Source organism: Anomalospiza imberbis, chromosome 7 (genome assembly GCF_031753505.1).
Source record: "Anomalospiza imberbis isolate Cuckoo-Finch-1a 21T00152 chromosome 7, ASM3175350v1, whole genome shotgun sequence".
Classification (NCBI taxonomy): domain Eukaryota; kingdom Metazoa; phylum Chordata; class Aves; order Passeriformes; family Viduidae; genus Anomalospiza; species Anomalospiza imberbis.
In genome coordinates this window covers 14,427,208-14,434,352 of record NC_089687.1, presented here as the reverse complement: position 1 = coordinate 14,434,352, position 7,145 = coordinate 14,427,208, and the positions used below count along the sequence as shown (strand labels likewise).

General features: G+C 42.0%; 1 protein-coding gene across 3 annotated transcripts in view; it reads left to right on the top strand.

Annotated features, from left to right (window-relative positions):
* The first annotated feature begins 692 nt into the window (after positions 1-692).
* MAP3K2 (mitogen-activated protein kinase kinase kinase 2) overlaps positions 693-7,145 on the top strand; it is a 44,046-nt gene continuing 37,593 nt past the window's right edge. The window contains exon 1 of one of the 3 annotated variants that reach the window (XM_068195487.1): positions 693-1,034. The gene's annotated coding sequence lies outside the window, so the exon portion shown is untranslated. Of the gene's footprint in view, positions 1,035-1,285; positions 1,386-7,145 lie in introns of those variants that run through there. The other 2 variants (XM_068195485.1, XM_068195486.1) reach the window with 2 other exon arrangements.

Below are 7,145 nucleotides of genomic sequence, written 5' to 3'. Positions count from 1 at the left end.
CGCACAGGTCATTTGTGCATCTCACACACAATGGTTCATGCCTGTACGGTTACTGTTAAATCTGTACAAAACTAATTACAGTGCCATGCTATTATTTACCGTCATCGGCTACTTAACATCGCAAGGGTAGCTGTAATAGCTGCCGTGCTACGTATCAGGGACTGCTTCCCCGCTGATTAATTGAGGGTAGCATCCTTCCTCCTTGCACGCATTGACTTCCTGCGGGAAGCAGGTGCCTCCTCAGAGCGGTCAGTCTGTGCCGGGAGAAATGGGCGACCTGAAGGCGGCAGAGCGCCGTTCAAAAAAATTGTCCTAAAAGCGCGCACGGCCCCCGTACGAGGCAAGTCAGGGCAGCGCGTCGGGCGCTGGGCTGCGGTCGGGCCCGGCAGCGCGGGGGATTTGTTGCCGTGAGCAATGGCAATGGCTGTACCGCGCTGCACCTTCCCATCCTGCCCTGGAACGGCACTAGGCCGGGCTTCTCTGACGCTCCGGGAGCGGCGAGCTGACGGACCGGGCCGTCCGGCGGCGCTGCCCTCGGCCCGGGGGCGCCGCGGAGGGTCCCGGGCGGGACTCGAACCCCGGGCGGGTCCCGGCGCGCACGCGCCCCCGCCGCCCCTCCGCCGTGACGCCGCCGCGCGGTGACGCCTCGCGCTCCCTCCCCGTCACGGGGCCCGGCGCGCGCGGGGCGGAGCTCGCGGGCGGCAGCAGCGGCGGCCGCGGCGCTTCACGCCCGACGGGACTCCCGGCCCGGCCCGGCCGCGGCCGCAGCGCCCCGAGGCACCTGCCCGCTCCTCTCCGCCTAGCCGAGTCGCGTCGCTCCTTCCGCGCCGGCCTCGGCGCCGCCTGTCACCGTCCCCGCCGTGCTCCGGCGCGGGCAGGCCCCGGGCCCTTTCCCCCCCTCCCCCGGGGGGGTGGGCTCCGCTCCGGAATCCTGGCCGCTCCCTCCGCGCCGCCCGCCCAGCCGGGGCTGCTCCCGCCGCCGCCGGGAAGCGCGGGGGATCCCCGGCGGCCGCCCGGCCTCCGCCGTGACATAGGTCGGTGCGCGGGGAGGGGGCGGGCGGGGGCGGCCCGAGTGCGTGGGAACCCCGGGGCGGGTTTGCCCGGGCGCCTTGCGGGGCCCTGGGGCGGTCCCGGCGTCCCGGAGGTGCTTGGGCCGGGGGCTGCACGAACCCGGCCCGGTGCAGGTGGAGCTTCGCGGCGGTGTAGTTGTTTGCGGTGCCGGGAGACACGCTAATGTTGCTCACTTACATTGCCGCTGCAGTACCTTAAGCGTTTTACGTGCCTGGCGAGTATTTCTATGTCACCCTGAACCTTGCCGTGATTGCTCGCTGATGCTGTGGTTTCTCGTCTTTGAATTGCTCTGCAGTGGTAGTGCTGTGAATTGGGTATGTAGGTCAGATTCTGCGAGATGTTTTTGTCAAGGGAAAAAGTGAATGTTGGATTATTTATTCCCGTGTCGCTTTTGAAGTGCATTGCAGCACCCACGAGGTTGGGAGGGTTTTTTGCCTTTTTTTTTCCCCTTGGTTTCTCTTGCTTCATAAATCTCCTTTAGTTTTTGGCTGTGGCATTACTGAAGATCAAAGCGCTAAATTAGCTGGGAGCTTCTAAGCTGTATTGTATCATGCAGTGTCCTCTAAGAGGGTGGTAAAAGATAATAGAAGCCTGCCTTGAAATAAGGGGGATTTCTAGTCCGCGCAGAAAATGTCTCTCAACTACTACGTTTCTTTTCTTTAAACAATGCAGCACGTTGCAGAGCGTTGCAGGCCTTCAGAATTGTATTGCTGTGTATATGGCAGAAGCATATTAGCAGAGTGAATGGCTACAGGCTTGTCTTGCACAATATCTTGGGTTCTCTTGTGGCAAAGCACTTATTAAGGAGATACCCTAGAAAGTATTCTTTCCTGTGGAATTCCTTGGGAATATTTCTAAGGGAAGGGACATTGATGAGCTAGTATTTGTACCACGCTGAAAAACCTTAGAATAATTCTTTTTTGTCTCTATTTTTTCCTGCTTTCACCTATACCTTTCCTTACAGTGACTTTGTAAATAACTGATTTCCTCAGAAATCTATTTAAAAATCAGAACTTGCTATAATTCCTGTTTCCTTTACACTGTGTTCTTTCATGACTGCCACCATACGTATTGAACCCAGATTTGATTCAGGTAGCAAAGCTGTGTATAATTAATTTGATTTTTTCCCCGAGGTTTTAGTGTATGTTGATAAAGCAGAACAGGAAGATAACATTTGTCAGATTGACTCATTGCTTGAGAAGAAAAATCTGTGTAGAATTTGCCTTGATGAACTCTCTGTTGGTGTTTGAACAGGTGGTTTACCTGGCACTAATAGAAGAGCAAGGTGAAGAAAACAGAAGTTTTTGCATTGCTTGCCTTGGCTTACTGAGATTTCTAAACTGTCAGAGGAATCTTCTTTTTCCAAGATAGCTTGGTAATCTTAGGAGTTTTATAGTAAATGTTGTTAGGTAGAGAGCTGTGACAGAATTTATTCATATGGTGAAATGAGCACTATGTTACTGTTTAATATCAGTAAGCAAGCTTTTTTGTTTGTTTGTTTGTTTTGTGTTGATGAAACTAATTTAAGGTAAGAATGAATAACCTTTCAATTTTGGTCATAGATGTGTCAGGGGTTCTTTGCTATGAATGTTGGGAAAGCCAGTCAGTCTACAGGCTTGTGGAATCTAAAGCCTAGTGACTCTAAATGCAGGAGAGATTGTTTTATTATAGTTTTCTCTGGAGGAAGTGAGCAAGTTGGTCAAGCAGAAGCTTTAGTCCACAGTTACAGTTTTTACTTCACATTTTTTCCAGATCATTTCCTAGAAGTTATTCATATTTAGATACAAATCAGAATTACTGGTTTTTAAAACATTGTCATTAATAATATTTGTGGAGAACTATGGAGGAAAAGGCTTTGATATCTTGGCAATCTAAAGTTTTATATTTTTTTCTTTTGCCTTAACTGTAGGCTGACTTTTTACCTCAGCAAACTAAGTCAAAAGTAATGAGTAATCTGTTTTTGTGACAAGTTGTTTGGTGGCTCTCTAACTGGGCATCCTCTGAACTTAAAAGTAATGTTTTCTTACAAAATGCAGCCTGAGAATGATACTAGTTTTGATTTCCTTCATTTGTTCCCCCTCTTCCACATCACACAGCCAATGGTGTTCTGATCTATGGAGAAGTACCAATAGATCCCCATTTAGTTTGGAGTAATGAGCATATCTTATAGTAATATCTTCTTAGATATTTTGTACTACTAACATTATCTTTTGTTTAGACTTCTTGGAGAAAAATAAATGAATGATGAAAATGTGACTGATGTAGTTAAGTACATCTTAAATACATTTGCAGAAAATGACATGTTTTTTCATATACATGACAAGCTAATGTAAATATGTGTATTGCCTAGTGACTCTAGGTTTATCTAATTAGGCAAACTATTAGATTTGCTGTCATGAAAGTTTAATTTCTAAATGCAAGCTTTTAAAATTCTCAAGTAGAACTGACACAGTATTAAAATAAGGAAAAAACCCACTGAATTCTGTTAAACACACTGATTTTTCTGTGAGAAGAAAGAAAAATCTTTTTAGGAAGAAATGCTTCTTTTGCTGTTTTAATGTTTTGTATTTTGTAGTGCTAAGGTCAAAATAGATCATGCATGCTATAATTGCACACAGCTTGTAGAATAACATTGGAAACACGGGAACGTGTTCAGAATTCAGCATGTTATTTGTGATTCACTTTTCACTTCTGGATCTTGACATGACATCTTGATTTAATAATATGACAAATGAAGTTTATGGCTCTATGTAAACCCATTTTCTTAGACTAACCATGCTTATTTGCAGAGTTTTCTGGGATATTTTAATACATTCATCTTAAATGTAATCTTTGAGAAGCAGGAGGAAGATTGGTGACGAAGAGAAAAGGAAAGATGAAGTTCTGTATTGTGATATTGCAGGGATTCCCCTGGGAAATGGGAACTACTGCTCTAGAGATACTTGGCTGAAAAATACACATGTGGCATAGTTTAGGGCCCATCTTAATGAGGTTATTTGAAGTTGGAGTTACTTGAGCAGGACCAAAGCAGAAGTATCTGCATTTTTCTTTAAAAACTGGCAGTTGGGAATTGTTAATTCAGGGAGTCCTGTAGAGATATGTCTTTTTCTCATCTGTGACGTCTTACTTATGTGTACTTCTGTATCTCAAATTATTGCATATTTTTTAAGATATACCAGCAAACTTAAACTCAGTTTTTCATGTAAGAGGAAAATAGTTTTCTTTAGGCTGAAGTATTTTTTCTTTGCTGTGACTTTGTTTTCAGCCATTTTTTTATTTGAATCCTTCACTATGTCTTTCTCACTTGCTTCTCTTCCTGTATTTCAAATCATCATTTGTCCATTTTTGTGGATTATTTTCAACAGTAAAGGATGCTGCTTTTTGTTTTCCTGAGATGATTTGTGCCAAGCACAGGAACAATCTGACAACAACAGTGCAATAAAATTCATAGCCTTCTTATGTTTGTATTGGGAAGACTGTACTTTTGAAGCTCAGGTATGATAATACTGATTAATATTTCTCATTTGGATGAAGAAAGAAATTATGGATGTGTAAGAAGGGAAGGGATTTCATGAGGTCATCCCCCACCAGAGGCAGAAGGAAATATGCTGAAATCATGTGTGACAGACACTTGTCTGATCTTCTCTTAAAAAGCTCAAAAGAGGGGAATACCACACCTCTTCACTGATCTATTTATAGCTAGTACATATGACTATTACTGTTGTTAGGAGGCTTTTCTTAACATTTAACTCTGTCTTGGTGCTAGCTAAGCCGTTTAATTCTCATGCAACTCTTACTACTCATGCAGGATAATGGTTTCTGTGCTCTTTTCACCAAGTACTCATACATGAAGACTCTTCCTCTGTCTCCTTTTATTTTAGACTTCTCTTTACTAAACTGTCCAAACAGGGTTTTTGTTGTTCAGTCTCACTATGCACTTATTTGTCTGCATCTTTTTCAAAGTTCTACAGACAGTTTTTGAGCAACAGAGTAATTAAGTTACTCTGCAAGTAGCAGAAGTAACATGATGGCCTTATTAAAATATCATTCTAGGGTGTGTGCATGCAGGTATGGCTGGGTTTTGTTTTTGTTTTGTTGGGGCTTTTTTCTTTTCTTGCCAGCAGCATCAGGTTCCTGGCTCCTGCTTTTGCTAACACAGGAGCTCGTACTAGTGTTTGTTGTATCAGCCATCTCTTCCTTCATATATATGAATTGGAGTTATCTTTCTAAGGAATATAACCTTATACTGTATTGAATTCAATCTTTATTTTGGGTTAGTTTTCTTCTGTTAAGCTTTTTTAGACTTAGTAGTGTATGCACTTGCTGCTCTTCCACATCTGTTTCCCAGCACGTGCAATCCCTGTGGCTTTTGAACATAAGCCTGCTCTACAACAGGAAATTTGATTGAGGACAAGTTCTCCTAGGGTTAGATGCAGTTTCTGTTGGCACAAGTGTGTCCTTACTGGTCTGTTTTATACATGTGCTGTCTTTTGAAGTAAATTATGTTGCTGAGGTAACATCTGTTAGTGTAACTGTACCTGAACGAGCTTTTTGCCATTTTGATATGTCATATGGTCCAGTGACGTAGCAGAAGAAATTTTAATCCTACAGGCATGCTTGATTGGAAGAATTGCAGAGTCAGCTATGTAACAGATGTGTTTAGCATGTTCCCTGGTTTTACTCCATTTTATCAGACTTATGTAAATGATTTTATCCATAATTTTTGAGGCTAAATCACAGATGGGGCAAATTTTACAATTCTTTCAACAGTGTGTTCTTTACAAAAATTTAAATGGAGACGAATAATGGTTGCTTGTGAAGTCCCTTTTTAGTTTCTTGCAGGAAGAAGTATTCAAGCAGTCAGTGTAGATTACATCACACCTGCCCTTAAAATTATTTTAAAATAATGTAGATAAGAGGTCTGTAAATGCTAACAGTTTAAATGCCATGTTACCAGAAGTAACTATAGTCTCATCTTTGAACAAACATTTGAAAACTGGAAAAATCTGGATCAAGCTGTTTGAATTTATAATAATAAAAAGAACAGGGAGCTAAAATACTGACACAAGCAGAAATTGAACTTCTAAATAAAATCTAAAAAAAAATACAACATTCTATTGAAGAGCATGAGATTTGTCATCCTAAATACTGTATTAATGCAGCAACTGAAAACTGGTAAAGTTCAACTTGTATTTTATTGTTGTTTCGTCACACTGACTATGTGTGATTTTAGCAGTGCCACAATTTTTGTAACTCCAGCATAAGACTTTATTTTAAAAATAAAAATCAATTTGAACAGCAAATCTCCATGGGAATTATGGGGGTTTTTCCCCATAATGGTTTGATGATAACTGTCTTGGTGTAAAGTTGGGTTTAGAAAAGTGTTTTTTGTGCTGCTGGTAGCAGTGAGCACAGTAACTTCAGGCAGGGATGAGGTGGATAATGTAATGACTTCTTAATGACTGACTTAATGAATGCCTTGCTGCAGCAAGTTCCTTCATGGAATATCTGTTATGCTTCTGTGTTTGTGGTACTGGCACTATCATGAATACTGAATGAGACTTTCAAATGAAATTTGTATGTTATTGGTGAACTGTCTGGCAAGTTTTAGATAAAATCTTAACCCGTGATAGAATCAAACAACAGAAAATCCAGTATTCATCCCTCAATGATGAGCATGAATGAATGCTTGTGGAAGAGTGAGAACAGTGTAAGCATTCTTAGCTTGAATATTCTTTCAATCCCTAATTATTTTTAGTAAAGGTTGATTCTAAATCTGGAATAGTTTTTGGGTAGGTAGTAATGTTTGGATTTTTTTCTCAGACTTTTTTTGCATGCAGCTAAATAAATGTCTGGCATCCAAATATCCTTTTGTAAGAAATTCTATAGGTATGTGAGTGGCTCTAGTAAAAGCTACTCTTTTTTTAACTTTTCAAAAAATTTTACTGAATTCCTTTGGTGCCATCTTTCTTTTGGAGGAGAGTGGACATTCTCTGTGTGTTATAATAATACATCTCTCTGTTCCTTGTACAATTTTGTAGCCCTTTATCACTTTCTCTCCACACTCAAATGTT